Source organism: Diospyros lotus, chromosome 9 (genome assembly GCF_014633365.1).
Source record: "Diospyros lotus cultivar Yz01 chromosome 9, ASM1463336v1, whole genome shotgun sequence".
NCBI lineage: Eukaryota > Viridiplantae > Streptophyta > Magnoliopsida > Ericales > Ebenaceae > Diospyros > Diospyros lotus.
Window position 1 is genome coordinate 37,467,065 of NC_068346.1, and position 18,397 is coordinate 37,485,461.

General features: G+C 36.7%; 1 protein-coding gene across 1 annotated transcript in view; it reads left to right on the plus strand.

Annotated features, from left to right (window-relative positions):
- Positions 1–18,397, plus strand: part of LOC127809662 (L-type lectin-domain containing receptor kinase IX.1-like) — a 165,530-nt gene that overhangs the window by 51,724 nt on the left and 95,409 nt on the right. The window lies entirely within an intron of this gene.

Below are 18,397 nucleotides of genomic sequence, written 5' to 3' on the forward strand. Positions count from 1 at the left end.
AAAAGGTAAATCATACTCTGTTTTTCCCTAATTTCCTGTACGAATATATATGTCTACTTTACTCTATTAGATATATGCTGCATGCCCTAATTTTTCTGTACATTCTTGATCCTGAACAAGTAATCTCTGGCTTATCTTACTTTGTGACATTCTCTATCGTGTGTTCTTGTTTGTATTTGAAAAACCTATTTTAGGTTTAATTAATTAATTTTTGGAAAATTAAATTTCTTCAAAATTGTTTGATCTCATATCCAAAACCTAAATAAGATTGATATCTTATTTGTCTCCCATATATGCTGTTCCTATTTCTGCTTTAATCCTGTCTGATTAGTCTTAGTAAATCTCAAATATCACCTGCAATTACCATTCTGTTTTATTGCTTATATAAATGGCTCCATCTAAGTATGAATTAGATAAGTTTGATGGTAATGGTGATTTTTCGTTATGGCAAAAGAAAATGACCGTCGTATTGGTTCAAAACCAGTGCTTTGAAGCACTGGATAAACCTTCTATAATTGAGAAAGATAAAGTAGAACCCCCTTCTACCCCTGAAATGCGTAAAATGGATAGATTAGCCTATAGTCTAATTATTTTAAATCTTTCTGATAAAGTCCTTAGGCAAGTTAATAAAGAAAACACTGCCTTAAAGGTTTGGAATAAGTTAGAATCTCTATATTTGACTAAATCTTTAACAGTAATGTTGTTGTCAAAATACAACAATTAAAATTTATGATGTGCGGTCCACTTGAGCTTGTTGTCGGGTGAGATTAGGTTGCCGTAAGAAAAGTTGCTTTCAAGGGCGTTTGCCACAAGGATTTTACCACAAGGCTTTGTCACTAGCTCTTTCGCCACTAGCTCTCACCACAAAGCTTCGCCACTAGCTCTCGTCACAAGCCTTAGCTACTAGCTCTTTCGCCACTATCTCTCGCCACTAGCTCTTTCGCCACAAGATTTTGCCACTAGCTATTGTCACAAGATTTCGCCACTAGCTCTCGCTACAAGATTTTGCCACAAGGCTTCGCCACTAGCTCTCGCCACAAGATTTCGCCACTAGCTCTCGCCACAAGATTTCGCCACTAGCTCTCGCCACAAGATTTTGCCACTAGCTCTTGCCACAAGGCTTCGCCACTAACTCTCGCCACAAGGTTTTGCCACAAGACTTCACCATTAGCTCTTTCGCCACAAGGCTTTGCCACTAGCTCTTTCGCTACAAGCTTTTAGCTTCTCTGCTAGGTTCGCCGCAAGCTTTTGTCATCACCGCAAGGATTTACCTCTGCCACGAGGTCTCGCCGCAAGCTTTTAGCTTTACCGCTAGGTTCGCCGCAAGCTTTTGCTTTTGCCGCTAGGTTCGCCACAAGGATTTGGCCCTGCTGATGCTCAAAAAATAGATTAGAAGGCTCGCGAGAATCTTCTCCCGCGAAGACCCTCCGATGCCAAAGTCAGTCTCGAATCCCAATGACTATTCACGAAAACAGTAAAGGTGCATTCAAAGTGTCTCGATTTTACTAAAGTTTGAGGTCTTTTTCAATGTCCTGTAGCTAGGTATTTATAGGGCACAATTCTTAAGGATGCTTAGTGCTGACACGTGTCATTTGTTGAATGAACCATGTTCGAGATGTGTGATTACAATCAAGTATTTGATGCAAGGTCTTGCCACAAGACTTGCCGTTAGGTTTTGCCTTTACCATAAGGTCTCGTAGCAAGGTTTTACCTCCACCACAAGATCTCACCGCAAGGTCTTGCCTTTGCCACAAGTCTTGCAGCGAGATTTTGCCTTCTCCACAAGGTCTCGCAGCAAGATTTTGCCTTTGCCATAAGGTCTCGCCGCAAGGTTTTACCTCTGCCACAAGATCTCGCCGCAAGGTTTTTCCTTCGCCATAAGGTCTCGCAGCAAGGTTTCACTCTTCCATAAGATCTCACCGCAAGATTTTTCTTTTGCCACAAGGTCTCGCCTCAAGGTTTTACCTCTGCCACAAGGTCTCGCCGCGAGGTTTTGCCTTCGCTACAAGGTCTCGCCGCAAGGTTTTACCTCTACTACAAGGTCTCACCATGAGGTTTTGCTTTTGCCACAAGATCTTACCGCAAGCTTTTACCTCTACCACAAGGTCTTACCGCAAGGTTTTACCTCCGCCATAAAGTCTCGCCACAAGGTTTTACCTCCGCCACAAGATCTCGCCGCAAGATTTTGTCTTTGCCACAAGGTCTCGTCGTAAGGTTTTACCTCCGCTATAAGGTCTCACCGTGAGGTTTTGCCTTTGCCACAAGGTCTCGCCACAAGGTTTTACCTCCGCCACAAGGTCTCGCCGCAAAGTTTTGCCTTTGCCACAAGGTTTCATCGCAATGTTTTACCTCCGCCACAAGGTCTAGCCACAAGATTTTGCCTTTGCCACAAGGGGGCTCGCGGCACACTTCCGCAAAACTACTACTGCAAGTGGGCTTGTGGCACACTGCCGTGAGCGTTTTTATTCTTTCTTTAAAAATTCTCATTTTTTCTCAACCTATTTTCTATGGCACAACAAGTAAGATTTATTTGAAAGGAAAATTATTTGGTTTTAAAATGAATACCTCTAAATCTCTAGAAGAAAACCTAGATGACTTTAATGTCATTGTAATAGGTTTAGAAAATATAGATGAGAGTATTTCTGAAGAGAACCAAGCTGTAACCCTTTTAAATGCTTTGTCTGAGTCATATAGAGATTTAAGGACTGCAATGCAGTATGGTAGAACTTCTTTATCCTTAGAAGATGTAGTGTCTGCCTTAAGATCTAGGGATCTTGAAGATGATAAGAAAGACAAGAAAATAAATAGTGCTGAAGGCTTAAATGTAAAGGGTAACTGGAAACAGAAATCTAAGAATAAAGGCAAAGGGAATTCAAGGGGTAGAAGTAAAACGAGGTCAAATTCAAAGTCTAGAGGATCTGGTAGGAAATCCTCAAAAACTAGAACATGTTGGTATTGCAAGAAAGAGAGTCATGTAAGAAAGAACTGTTACAAAAGAAAAAATGATCTAGAAAAAGAAAGCTCTAGTAATCAAGATGCAGCAAATATTTTTGATGGATATGATAGTGCAGATGGCCTAATTATGACAGAACATACCATAGGTGATGAATGGATTTTAGATTCAGGTTGTACTTTTCACATGACACCTAGGAGAGACTGGTTGTTTAACTTCCAACATATAGAAGGTGGTAAAGTCCTAATGGGGAATAATCAATCCTGCAAGGTAACTGGTTTAGGGTCAATTTGGTTTAAGATGTGGGATGGAGCATATAGGACTTTAGATAATGTGAGATTTGTGCCAAATCTTAGAAGAAATCTTATTGCCCTAGGTATGTTAGATTCAAATGGGGGGTCTTATAAGTCAGAAAATGGAGTCCTTAAGGTGTTTAAAGGATCCATGTTAGTTCTTAAGGGAATCCACAAGTAAGGACTGTATGTTCTTCAAGGAGAGTCTATCTCTGGTAGTGCTGCAGTTTCAACTTCTGAAATTGATGACACAGTTTTGTGGCATAGGAGACTAGGTCATATTGGAATGAAAGGTTTACTAGAGTTAAGTAAGCAAGGAATCTTAGTTCCTAGGAGGATTGGTAATCTAGACTTTTGTGAGACATGTGCCTTGGGCAAGTCTCACAGGTTGTAGTTTGTTGTTGCAACTCACAAGTCCCAAGATGTTCTTGAGTATGTTCATTCCGACCTTTGGGGATCTACCCAAGTCGCTAGCTCCCTTTCAGGCACCCAATATTTCCTTTCCTTTATAGATGACTATTCTAGGAAGGTTTGGGTCTATTTCCTTAAGCATAAGAGTGAAGCTTTTGCTAAATTTAAGAAGTGGAAGACCTATGTAGAGCTGCAATCAAGCAAGAAAATAAAGATCCTTAGAACAGATAATGGCATGGAATTTCGTAATAAAGAATTCTCAAATTTCTGTAAACAAGTAGGCATTGCAAGGCATAGAACTTGAAGCAAAACACCTCAGCAAAATGGAGTTGCTGAATGCATGAATAGAACCATCTTAAATAAAGTTAGATGTTTTTTGAAAGACTCTAACTTGCCCAAGAAATTTTGGGCTGAAGCAGTTTCAACTGCTTGTTACCTTATAAATAGATCTCCTTCCTCTACCATAGAATTTAGAACTCCTGAGCAGTTGTGGAGTGAGAGAATCCCATCTCTAAACCACCTTAGACCTTTTGGATGTATTGCTTATGTCCATAAGAAAGAAGGGAAGTTAGACCCTAGAGCCAAGAAGGCTGTATTCTTAGGATACCCTCAAGGGGTAAAAGGATATAAATTATGGGTGATTGAGGAAAAGAAAACTGTTATCAGCCGGGATGTAGTATTCAAAGAAACAGAATACTATACCCCAAATAAGGTGAAAAATCCTAAGGTAGACCAAACTAATAAATTCCAGTCTGAGGTGGAAATGGGGTAGCATTAATGATAAGGTAGAAGAGTCTAGCCGAGAGAGCCCTCAAGAGTCTAGCTCTCAAGATCTTTTCTAAAACTGAAATAGAGAGTGAGGATAATGAAAATTCAGCTGAAATCATTCCAAAATTGGATGATTATGTCCTATCTAGGGATAGGGTAAGGAGGGAGATTAAACCTCCTTCTAGGTATGCTTATGTTGATGTGATGCCTATGCCCTTAACATTGGAGATTCAATAAAGCATAAAGAACCTCTTAGTTATCAAGAGGCCAGCTCCAGTAAATATAGAACAAATTGGTTAAAGGCAATGAAGGAAGAGATGGAATCTCTTCAAAAGAATAAAACCTGGATTCTTGTAAATAAACCTAAAGACTAGAAAGTTATAGGTTGTAAATGGATATTTAAAAGAAAGCCAGGTATCCCAGGTGTAGAACTAGCCAGATTTAAGGCTAGGGTAGTTGCTAAGGGTTTTTCCCAAAGAGAAGGCATAGACTACCATGAGGTGTTCTCCCCTGTAGTAAAGCATACCTCTATAAGGTTAGTTTTAGCTTTAGTAGCCTTAAATGATCTAGACCTTGAGCAATTAAATGTTAAGATTGCTTTTCTCCATGGAAACCTAGAAGAGAAAATATATATGGATCAACCTATAGTTTTCATAGAAAAAGGTAAGGAGAATAAGGTTTGCTTGTTGCAAAGATCTCTTTATGGTCTAAAGCAATCTCCTAGACAATGGTATAGGAGATTTGATGAGTTTATGCTCAAAGAAAATTACGCTAGGTGTAACTTTGACCATTGTGTTTATTTTAAACAGCTTAAAGAAAAGTTGTTCATATATCTCCTTATCTATGTAGATGATATGCTTATAGCATGTAAAGAAAATGGAGAAATAGATAAATTAACTCAAGCCCTAAAATCAAAATTTGAAATGAAAACCCTAGGTGTAGCCAGGCATATTTTAGGGATAGATATCACTAGAGATAGGAAAATAGGTACTTTGACCTTGTCTCAATCTGGTTATTTAAGGAAAGTGATAAGTCTCTTTGATATGGAAAGTTGCAAACCTGTTTCAACCCCTATTTCTCCCCATTTTAAGCTTCAAGCTGTAAAAGGAAATTTACCTAAGGAAGAAGCCGAGTATATGAAGAAGGTTCCTTACTCTAATGCAGTGGGAAGCCTCATGTATGCCATGATAAGAACTAAGCCTAATATAGCCTATGAGGTTAGCCTAGTAAGTAGATTCATATGCAATCCTTCTAAGGAACATTGGTCAGCTGTTAAGTGGGTTCTTAGCTATTTAAAGGGGACAATTAATACGAGTTTAGTGTTTAAATCAAATGTTGAAAATTCTAGCAGCATTAAGGGTTATTGTGGTTTTGATTTTGCAGCTGATTTGGATAAAAAAAAATCCTTATCAAGATATGTTTTCACTTTGGGTGGAAATGTGACAAGTTGGAAAGCAAATCTCCAACACATAGTGGCTTTATCAACCATTGAGGCTGAATATGTTGCATTAATAGAAGCTATGAAAGAAGCTATCTGGTTGTAGTGAATAGTTAGAGAATTAGGTTTAGGTGACCAAATTTTTAAGATATATTGTGATTCCCAAAGTGCAATTCATCTCTCAAAGAACAGTGCATTTTATGAGAGAACCAAGCACATAGATGTGCGTCTTCATTTTGTTAGAGATATTATAGCTAAAGATCAGGTTAAGATAGAAAAGATTTCTACTCTAATAAATCCTGTAGATATCCTAACTAAATCAATTCCTGTAGTTAAGTTTGAGCAGGCTCTAGATTTGCTCAATATTCTTCCTACGTAGCTATGGAAGATTTGTAGGGGTCTCTAGTCATTATCCACTATTAAATCCATTCTTGAATCAAGGTGGAATTTGTTGATTTTATGTAATTCAAAATATGTTTAATGTTTTGTCAGAATGATGACATGCTGTTATGATATTGAGATGAATTATTATATTTGTTCTTGAATATAATTGTGACTCATATTAATTGTTGTTACATGCTGTTAATTATCATGCATGTTTTTATTATGGGCTGTTGAGTTTTATTATGGGCTGAGCCCATATTCTTCTTGGTGGTGTTTGTCCATTGCTAGCCCAAGCCCATTTCCTGGTCCAATTGGCATTGATATATAAAGGCTGCGAGATGCCCTAATCTACAGAACATTGTGATATTTTCTCGTGCTCTCTCTCTCTGAAACCCTAGTTGGCGATTTCTTAAAGCGAGACATATCCCGTGAATCCTTTGTTCTGATCTCTGTTTCAATCGGTTGGTTGGTTGTTTCCATGGTAAGATCAGTGGGTAAGACAGTTTATTGATTTATCTCTAGGTTGTTTTAAACCCCTGAGGCGTAAGAGGTTGATAGACTGATAGAACAGATTCTTATCTTTGATCGCGAGATCGGTATAGAACAGATATACTCTTGTTCTTGTTTTAGTTTCTGTTTTTCAGTTGTATTGCAATACTGTTTCCTTTTTCGTTTTATGATCTTGTAATCGATTATAAACTTGACATCTAGTGAATTGACTAGAGGCGAAGCCTCTGTTGTGAGTAGGATCTATTGATCCGAACACATATATCACTATGTCTTGTGTGTGTGAGTTGTGGTTTAAAGCTTTCGATTTTTACTGTTTATTATGCTTGATCTATATTTGGCCAAAATAATAGGTTGGTTAAAAACCTATAGCCAATCTTCAAGCTATAATGATGACTCATCAAAGGTCACCTCATTTTTTTCAGCTGCCAGGATAATTCCAAGAATAAATTAATCGGTTAGATCCTGCTTATTTTAAAATAACCCTTTAGTTAATTTCTAAATCCTGTAATAGGACTTAATTAGTCTTGAATTTAAAACGATTATGTCGTGACAATGTATAAAAACGAGAAGCAAACAAATAGATAATAGACAAATAAATAAAAGATTTATGTGATTCAATCATAATGTATGATCTACGTTCACGGGCAGAGACAAATAATTTTACTATGAAGAAAACGAAGCAATACAATCTCTTGATTTTTCTCAAACTCAGAAATCTTGATTACACCCTTAATCCATTTTCATGACACTTTTAATTACATGAATGAGAATATATATATATATATCGGAGATTAGGACTGCCACCACAGCTCCCAAGAAAAATTTACATTTGGGTTTTATCTCAAATTATCCAAATCGAGTCAAATAACAAATTTCGTTACGAAAATCAAGACATATTTCAACAAATTAAAAATCAAGACATATTTCAACAAATTAAAACTTGATTCTGTCCGAAGAAGGGTTCCACCCTTGGCTCAATCTCCAAAACCAAAATTATATTTGCATTACACACTATTATTGGGCCTTTAAGCCACTTTCAGCCTTTCTCTGCTGAGTAACCTTTTTCAAGTTCATGTACAAAAATCAGAGGTTTCATTCTACAAGAGTTTGAATTATTTTGCTTCAATTTGTGAAGTGGGTTCCAATTTTGCAATTGGTTGAAGTTTGTCTCTCTGGCCTCTGCCTGGATCATGCACGCAACCCAAGCTACAACTGGGGCTTCAATTAGGAGAATGGATGTTTTGAATCCTTATTGTTTCAATATTATTCCTATTAGAGTTCAACCTACTACAGCAGTAATTGGGTTGTTTATTTCAGATGATTGGGGATAGCATTGAATCTAAAAGGGCAATCGAGTTAGTTGGGGTTCTGGGGTGCATGGAAACACTGAAACAGTATCATTTTAGTGTTTTTGAAACATTTTTCATTTTCATTTTCGTGCAATCTAAACGACTAGTATCCCTACATCATCATTGATGTTTTACATTTGATATAATTTTGATGATGAAAAACAATTGTATTTTGATGATGAAATAAAGTTATGAGATTTCAATGTTAAAGAATTTTATGATTCAAAATATTCTTTTTCATGTTATCATTTATCGTTTCAGTTTTTATAAAAAGGATAGTCGACTATGTTTTTCATTTTGTTGACTATGCCTGAGAATAGTCGACTATGCTGTTAAGGATAGTCGACTATATTTAAGGATAGTCGACTATCATGTAAGGATAGTCGACTATGGCTTTTCATCTGTCGACTATTTTTGTTCATAAAATTCAAAAATCTCTTCATATTTTTGCAATAGTCGACTATACATATGTATCTGTCGACTATGAAATTTTTGTGTTATAAGATAGTCGACTATGCGTTTTTGTCTGTCGACTATGTTCTGTTTTATTTGTAAAAATAGTCAACTATGCATTTTCTTCTGTCGACTATATCTTTTACAGAAAGCTTCCAACGGCTAGTTTTTCAACTCCAACGGTCACAAACGGCTACATTTCTTCTCAATCTTTTGGGAAGCCTATAAATACAAGTCATGGATGATCAAGAGAAGACTAATGGATGGGAACGAGTTGATCTAAAGAGTTCAAATTATTTTTACTCGAGCTTATAATATTTGCGCCTTCACTGTTGTATTTTCTCTCTTCAAGGCTTTGATCCTCACTTGTATTTATTTACTTCAAGCCTTGTATAATTTTTTGAGAGACATTGTAACTAAGAGATTTATCTCTTAGATCCTCTCTTTGTTATACTTGTTGTATTTCCTAGCTTGTGTAGCTAGAGGGCCTACTTGGTTTAAGTAGGAGGGTGTATTTCCTAGCTTGTGTAGCTAGAGGGCCTACTTGTGTAAGTAGGAGGTTTTAGTGAATTGGTTTAAAATCCTTAGTGGGAGCTAAGGTAGTGGATTAGGCTTGGTTTAAGCCGAACCACTATAAATTCTTTGTGTCATTTATCCTTCTTGCTTTTACATTCATTGAGCGTTACATTTGTCATTTTATATGTTCTATGTTTTAAATCACTAAAACCTCAATTGGGTCAAAAAGTTTTCAAGTTCTATCAAGATTTTTTAAAATATCCAATTCACCCCCTCTCTTGGTGTGTGCCATAGAACCTACTGTTCTAACAATTGGTATCAGAGCCTTGTTCCCACTGTTTTTCATTGGTTTAACAACCTAGGGAAAAAGGTCTTGTCAAATGGCACATATTTTCGGCTCATCAATAGTTGAGGGTCAAAGTACCTCTCGTCCACCTTTCTTTAATGGTACTAACTTTAATTTTTGGAAAACAAAAATGCTCATCTATCTTATGCAGGATACAAGCCTTGTGCAAGTGATTAAGAAAGGGGTTACGTTGGCCAATATGGAAAATATGGAGACTTGGACAATAAAGGAAAGAAGAGATATGGAGATAAATGCAAGAGCCATGAACACTTTGTTTTGTGCTCTCTGTGTCGAAGAGTTTAACCGAGTCTCAACATGCAAAACGGCCAAGGAGATTTGGGACAAATTAGAGGTCACTCATGAAGGCACCAATCAAGTCAAGGAATCAAAGGTAAATCTACTAATTCATGAGTATGAACTTTTTTCTATGAAATCTTGGGAACCTATTAATGAGATGTTTACTAGGTTTAATAACATTGTCACAAATTTAGAGGCCTTAGGTAAAACATTTACAAATGGAGAAAGAGTTAGAAAAATTCTAAGAAGTTTACCTAGATCGTGGGAATCCAAAGTCACTGCCATAACAGAAGCTAAAGACTTAGATAACTTATCTTTTGATGATTTGGTTGGATCTCTCATGACTCGAGATCATGTTGAAGAGAGATAATGATGAGATAAATAGAGATAAGAATCTTTTGTTCAAAGTTTCACACTCATCTAGTGATGATGATGATGATGATGATGATGATGATGAAGATGAAGATGATGATGATGGTGATTTGATGATAATTACTAGGAAATTCAAAAAGTTTCTTAGTAGAAAAATGTTGAAAGAATTGGAAAGAAGAAACCTAAGGAAGAAGAAAGATAAGTTTGAGGGGGAGAAATATAAAAATGCAGTTAAATGTTATGGATGTCAAAAGTATGGGCATATCATATCCGAATGTCCATCATTTAAGAGGTATGGAAAGAAGTTCAAGAAGAAAATGTATGATTCATCCTCTAGTGACGAATCTCAAGTGGAGGAAGTGGTCAACCTATGTCTTATGACCAACATAGAAGAGAATCCTTCCCATTCTAGTGATTTAATTTTAAGTTTTACTCTTGATGAATTGCATGATGCATTCAATGATTTGATGAATGAATTTGAAAATATCAGTATAAAAAACAATGTCTTAAAGAAGAAATTAAAATCTTTAGATAAAGAAGTGAGCTTATTGAAAGAAGAAAAAGATTCGTGGAATAATGAGAAGAAAATGTTGAAAGCTCAAAATGATGAACATCAAGAGAAAAATAAATGTTTAAAATTATCTCTTGAAAAAGCTGACAAAGAGAAAGAAGATTTGAAAAATGCTCTTGAGATTCAAAGAAAAGATTTTCATAAAAGAAGAAAAGGGCTAAGTGGCTTTGTGAAAAGAAAACAAAATTTTGCCTCACATTCTAAAATCACTTGTCATTATTGTGGTCAATGTGGGCATTATGTAAACAAATGCTTTATAAGAAACCATCCTACAAGATATAAACAAATATGGGTTCCAAAAGGAATTTTCAATGCTAACTATGGTGACCCCAAAGTGGTTTGGGCACCAAAAGCTTGTGGATGATTTATCTTTGCAGGTTGCTTGTCATTCAAATGAAATTCAAGAAAAAAAATCTATGAATGAATCAAGCATGAAGAAAAGAGTAAGTGAACAAGAAGATCATTCCTCATTCTACCAACCAAGAGTAAGAGAGTTTGCTAAATTTAATCTTGGTGGTATATTTTCTATCCCTAAATTCTCTGTGTTTATAAGTTTTGATGATCTTGAGTTATAAGTGTGGCTTTATGATTTTGTTGAAAACTTATATTGGTTTCTAAAATTAAGGGGGAGAATAAATCTTTTTGATATGTGTTATTAAGGGGGAGTTTGTAAAAATTTATCTTTTCTTATGTACTCTTACCCCATTGATGTTTTGCCCAATCCCCTCTTAATCTTGTGTTAAAATTCTTTCAAATATATCCTTTTTGATTTATGACAAAAAGGGGGAGACTTTTGGGTATTTCATAAAATGTTTTGTCATCATCAAAAAGGGGGAGATTGATGCTTTACATTTGATATAATTTTGATGATGAAAAACAATTGTATTTTGATGATGAAATAAAGTTATGAGATTTCAATGTTAAAGAATTTTATGATTCAAAATATTCTTTTTCATGTTATCATTTATCGTTTCAGTTTTTATAAAAATGATAGTCGACTATGTGTTTCATTTTGTTGACTATGCCTGAGAATAGTCGACTATGCTGTTAAGGATAGTCGACTATATTTAAGGATAGTCGACTATGCTGTTTTCATCTGTCGACTAATTTTCAGTCTGTCGACTATCATGTAAGGATAGTCGACTATGGCTTTTCATCTCTCGACTATTTTTGTTCATAAAATTCAAAAATCTCTTCATATTTTTGCAATAGTCGACTATGCATATGTATCTGTCGACTATGAAATTTTTGTGTTATAAGATAGTCGACTATGCGTTTTTGTCTGTAGACTATGTTCTGTTTTATTTGTAAAAATAGTCAACTATGCATTTTCTTCTGTCGACTATATCTTTTACAGAAAGCTTCCAACGGCTAGTTTTTCAACTCCAACGGTCACAAACGGCTACATTTCTCCTCAATCTTTTGGGAAGCCTATAAATACAAGTCATGGATGATCAAGAGAAGACTAATGGATGGGAACGAGTTGATCTAAAGAGTTCAAATTATTTTTACTCGAGCTTATAATATTTGCGCCTTCACTGTTGTATTTTCTCTCTTCAAGGCTTTGATCCTCACTTGTATTTATTTACTTCAAGCCTTGTATAATTTTTTGAGAGACATTGTAACTAAGAGATTTATCTCTTAGATCCTCTCTTTGTTATACTTGTTGTATTTCCTAGCTTGTGTAGCTAGAGGGCCTACTTGGTTTAAGTAGGAGGGTGTATTTCCTAGCTTGTGTAGCTAGAGGGCCTACTTGTGTAAGTAGGAGGTTTTAGTGAATTGGTTTAAAATCCTTAGTGGGAGCTAAGGTAGTGGATTAGGCTTGGTTTAAGCCGAACCACTATAAATTCTTTGTGTCATTTATCCTTCTTGCTTTTACATTCATTGAGCGTTACATTTGTCATTTTATATGTTCTATGTTTTAAATCACTAAAACCTCAATTGGGTCAAAAAGTTTTCAAGTTCTATTAAGATTTTTTAAAATATCCAATTCACCCCCTCTCTTGGTGTGTGCCATAGAACCTACTGTTCTAACAATCATCAGTGAGCCTCTGTCATTATCAATCTTTCACCGTCTCTGTAAACAATTGGGCTCATTTATCATTATCAGCCTCTCTTTCAGTTAGGCGCCTGTGTGAATTTTCCTATCGATATATAGTAGTGGATTAAGAGCTTGGAAAATAAATATATACAACCTTAATTCCTGATTCTAGATAGATTAATCTCTTACAACTTTGTTTACAATGTCACGCTTGATGTTGAAAAAATAGAGAAGCAATAATTGAAACAAGGACACAAAGTGATTAAAAAAACCAGCATACTTCTTTCATTGATTGTAGTCTTTATATACAAGGAAAATAACCAACTTTCCTAAAGACTTGCCACTAAACATAGTGGGTAAAACTGATGAGAAAATGCTGCCATTATCTGAGCCATACGCAGCCACTAACTTCAGAAAAATAGCAACTAACTTTGACAAAGTCAAAAGAGAAAATGAAGGGAATAGAAACTGAAAAAACTGATAAAAAATAATAAACCAATATGATGAAATTAAAATGCCAACTGTCTAACACTCCTCCTTGGCATTTTGATGACAAACTCCAATTTTTTGTCTTAAAGCTTCAAACCTTTCTTTAGGCAGTGGCTTGGTAAAAATGTCCACAAGCTGTTCTTCAGATGAACAGTGAACAAGCACCACTTCATTTGATTGTTGGGCCTCTCTGATAAAGTGAAACTTAATCTTGATATGCTTGGTTCGTCCATGAAAGACTGGATTCTTAGAAATTGAGACTGCAGAAATGTTATCACACATAATCATGGTTGCTTCAGCTTGCTCATGTTCCAAATCCTTCAACATCTTCCTCAACCAGATAGCCTAGTTGACAGCTGAGGGAGCAACAATGTACTCAACTTCTGCAGTGGACTGAGCCGTTGTCTCCTGCTTCTTTGAGCTCCAAGTGAAAAAACTAGAACTTAGAGAAAATAAGTACCCTGATGTGCTTCTTGAATCATCAACAAAGCCTCCCCAATCACTATCAGTGTAGCCAATTAATTCCAAAGCTTCTCCTGGTGTTTTTGGAAAGAAAATACCAAGAGCAATAGTACCTTTGATGTACCTAAGTACACGTTTTGCAGCTACGAAGTGAGTCTCCTTTGGTGAATGCATGAATCTTGAAAGAACACTCACAGCAAATAGTATATCAGGTCTGCTTGCTGTGAGATATTGAAGGCTGCCAATTAAGCTTCTATACAAGCTTTCATCCACCTTCTCAGAATCATCATCCTTACTCAGCTTGATACTGGTTGTCATAGGTGTCCCCACTAGTTTACAATCCTCCATCTTAAACCTCTTTAAGATATCAGAAGCATATTTCTGTTGACATGTAAAAATGCCATGACTGGATTGCAACACTTCCATTCCAAGAAAATAATTCATAATTCCAAGGTCAGTCATCTCAAACACTTTATGCATTTCTTTCTTGAACTCTTGGATCAATTCAAGTTGACTTCCTGTGATAAGCATATCATCAACATAAATAGAGACAATTAAGAGATGATTACCACAGGATTTCACATACAAGGTTGCTTCATTTTGACTTTTGTTGAATCCAAGCTGCATAAGGTGGCTGTCCATCCTGTTGTACCAAGCCCTTGCTTTAAACCATATAAGGCTTTCTTAAGAAGATACACATGATCCTCTTTCCCTTGAACAACATATCCATCTGGTTGCTCTACAAAAATCTCTTCAGCAAGAAAGCCATTTAAGAAAGCCGACTTGACATCGAGTTGATGAATCTGCCAAGAGTTGGAAGCAGCAAGAGCAATAAGAAGTCTGATTGTATCATACCTTGCTACTGGAGCAAATGTCTCTTGGTAATCTATTCCATATTGTTGAGCATAGCCCTTCACAACCAATCTGGCCTTGTGTTTACAAATTGACCCATCTGGATTGAGTTTTGTTTTAAAAACCCATTTAACTCCAATCACCTTGCGATCCTTAGGCCTTTTAACTAGCTGCCAAGTTTCATTCTTGTTGATCATTTCCATTTCTACTTCCATTGCTCTCCTCCATGCTAGAGAATCTTGAGCTTCAGCATGGCTGGTTGGTTCAATGATTGTTGTATTGCACTTTTGGTAAATATCCTCCAAGGTCCTTGTACCCTTTACTGGAAGATCATCCACCAAATCATTAGCTTTAAGTTGACTCTGGACATCAAATGGAGAATCAGAACGCACATTTTCCTAATTTTCCCAATCCCATGTTGTCACTTCATCAAACTTCACATTTCTGCTCAAGATGACTTTTTCTGTTTGCAGACAAAGAATCCTGTATCCTTTGGTTGCTATTCCATAGCCCACAAGAATGCCCTTCTGAGCTTTGTTGTCAAGTTTACTTCTTTTTGACTCAAATATTTGAAAATAACAGATGCTACCAAACACTCGAAGATGATCTACAGCAGGTTTGACACCATTCCAGACTTCATACGGTGTCTTGTTCTCTAATGCCTTAGTAGACAATCTATTCAGCAAATACACAGAGGTATTTACTACCTCTGCCCATAGTTTGTTTGGTATCTTCTTCTCAAGTAAGAGACATCTAGCCATCTCCATTACTGTTCTGTTCTTCCTCTCACACACACCATTTTGTTGTGGTGTGTATGGTGTGGTAAACTGATGAACTATGCTTGTACTATTACAATACTCAACAAACTGATTTGAAGTATACTCAGTACCATTGTCAGATCTCAGACATTTAATCAGCAAACTACTTTGATTTTCTACTAGAGCCTTAAATCTTTGAAAAACAGTAAACACTTCACTTTTGAGTTTAATAAAATAAGCCCAACACATCCTAGTATAGTCATCAATGAAAAGAATAAAGTATCTGTTACCACAAAGTGAGGCTGTTTTCATAGGACCACACACATCAGTATGAATGAGTTGAAGCTTTTGACTGGCTCTCCATGCTTGTCCTTTAGGAAATGGTAGCCTTGACTGCTTGCCAAGTTGACAAGTTTCACATATTTGAATTTCACCAACAACTGCAGGCATGTTTTCAACCATTTCCTTTTGCTTCATATATGAGAGACTCTTCTGATTAAAGTGGCCGAATCTTTTGTGCCAAAGATTTGAAACCACCTGAGTGGTGTTGGAGTAAGCATGTTCAAAAACCTTTTCCCAACCAACAGCAAAACTTCTGTTCTTCATCTTCACACAAAATAATTGTTCTCCAAAAGGATCAAAGATAGTACATTTATGATCCTTGAAGTGAAGAGAGTAATTTTTCTCAAGCATTTGACCAACACTCAATAGATTTTGACTGATTTCAGGTATAAGCAGAACATCAGGTATAGTTTGATACCTGAACTTGTTTGAACATTGACTGGACCTCTGCCTTTGACTTCCAGAAACTCTCCATTACCTATTTTCACTCTGGACTTGTAAGTCTCATCAAGATTTCTGAACATCTCAGGATCATTGCACAAATGATATGCGCACCCACTGTCAATGAGCCAAGCATCAGATGAATCATTTGTTGAGAAGCAAGAAACTATGAATAGTTGCTCCTCTTGTGCATTAGCTGCATCTGCTAAACGAGTTTGTTGAGGTTTTGAGTCTTTAGTTTTGAATTTACAGACCTTTGTAATATGCCCTAACTGCTTGCAAATCCCACAAGTTACATCAGGCCTCCACCAACAGTATTTCTCAGCATGCGTGGTCTTCTTACAGTGTATGCAAGGAGGAAAATTTTTCTGTTTTGAACCTTCATTGCTGCTGCCACCTTCATTTTTGCCTTTGTTTTTCTAGTTGAATTGCTTCTTGCCCTTACTAACTTGTTTTTGCACATGGAAAGCACCTTCAGCAAATTTTTCCTGCCTAATAGTCCTTCTTTGCTCTTGTGCTTGAAGAGCACTCATAAGTTCACCTAATGAGATCTTGCTTAAGTCCTTGGATTCTTCAAGGGAGGAGATCTTTGATTCAAACCTCTCAGGAAGAGTTACAAGCACTTTCTCCACAATCCTTTTTTCTGCAAATTCCTCACCAAGTCATCTGATGTTATTAACAATGAAGGAGATTCGATCAGCATACTTACCAATTGTTTCATCCTCTTGCATATTCAATTACTCAAATTCTCTTTTCAGATTCAACACCTGCATTTGCTTTGTTCTATCACTACCTTGGTATTCTTCTTTCAACCAATCCCAAGCCACTTTAGCAGAATCACATGCCATAATCCTATAGAAAACACAATCTGCCACTGAGTTCTGAATGAGTGACTTGGCCTTAGATTTCTTTGCCTTTTCTTCACTGTTGAATTTGATTTGAGCCATGGTTGGATTTGCTGGTAGAGGAGCAATTGGTTTATCTTCAGTCACAGTTTCCCAGAGGTCATACGCTTCAAGATAAGCTTGCATCTTCACTGACCAAATGTGGTAGTTTCCACCAGTGAGAATGATAGGAGGGTTTAAAGTTAGGCTGCTGGATGCCATCTGTATTTTGGGTTGAAATTGGTGTTTTGGTCCTATAAGATCAATTGTAGCTCTGATACCAGTGATGAAAAAATAGAGAAGCAATAATTGAAACAAGGACACAAAGTGATTAAAAAAACCAGCATACTTCTTTCATTGATTGTAGTCTTTATATACAAGAAAAATAACCAACTTTCCTAAAGACTTGCCACTAAACATAGTGGGTAAAACTGATGAGAAAATGCTGCCATTATCTGAGCCATACGCAGCCACTAACTTCAGAAAAATAGCAACAAACTTTGACAAAGTCAAAAGAGAAAATGAAGGGTATAGAAACTGAAAAAACTGATAAAAAATAATAAACAAATATGATGAAATTAAAATGCCAACTGTCTAACACTTGACCATAACTTCCCCACTTTTCAACACAAATTTAGGCCCATTTTTCATTATCAATCAAGACCGGTTCTTTTGATCATTATCCACGTTATTAGCTTGTGAGTTGAGTTGAGAACTTGCTCCTTTCACTCACTCAATTAATCTGTCACTGTTTCTTTGTGAACAATGCAACTTCTTGAGTGGAAACAGTCCACCCACAAGACTCGTTTCTTTATGTGTTTGTGTCTCTGTATATCAAGATTCTCAAACAATGTCTAGTTAGCTGTTTACATCAGATAAGAATTCAAGTGCAATATCCTTTGCATGCAAATATGGGCGTCAGCAACTCCCAGATCACCACCTATTCAGGTATTCTGCTTTCTTTTCTCTTGGCCTTGAGTAGAATCACCACTTGCTGTCTACTTGTAGTTGTAACCCATTACGCAAATGCACTGACCTTCAATCTCACCAATATGATATCAAGCTTCATCATCTCAATGTCAATATAACACCTTATGGAGATGCTTAACAAGGCCTAGATAAGAATTGGAAGGTAGTGGCTGGAGTTGTGGGTGATAAGTAGAGCAGTGATTCGCAAAACTTGAAGAGAAGAGAGCTCCCGTTTGTGTTGGTTTTGCCCTTTCTTAATACAAGCGAAGCCTTGGTACACCGTCAGTTGTTGCTGCTGGTGCTGGTGCTGGTGCTGGTGCTGTTGCTTGTGCTGGTGCTGGTGCTGGTGCTGGTGCGTAACTATAGTTGATTTGACTTGTATTAGCTTATTTGGGACATCAGTTTCCTATGCAACTGGTTGAAGCTTCTCTCTCTAGGTCAGGCTCGAAAGCAGCAAATCGGCTCCAACGAGGAGGATGGGGTTGGTTTGAGAAAGAG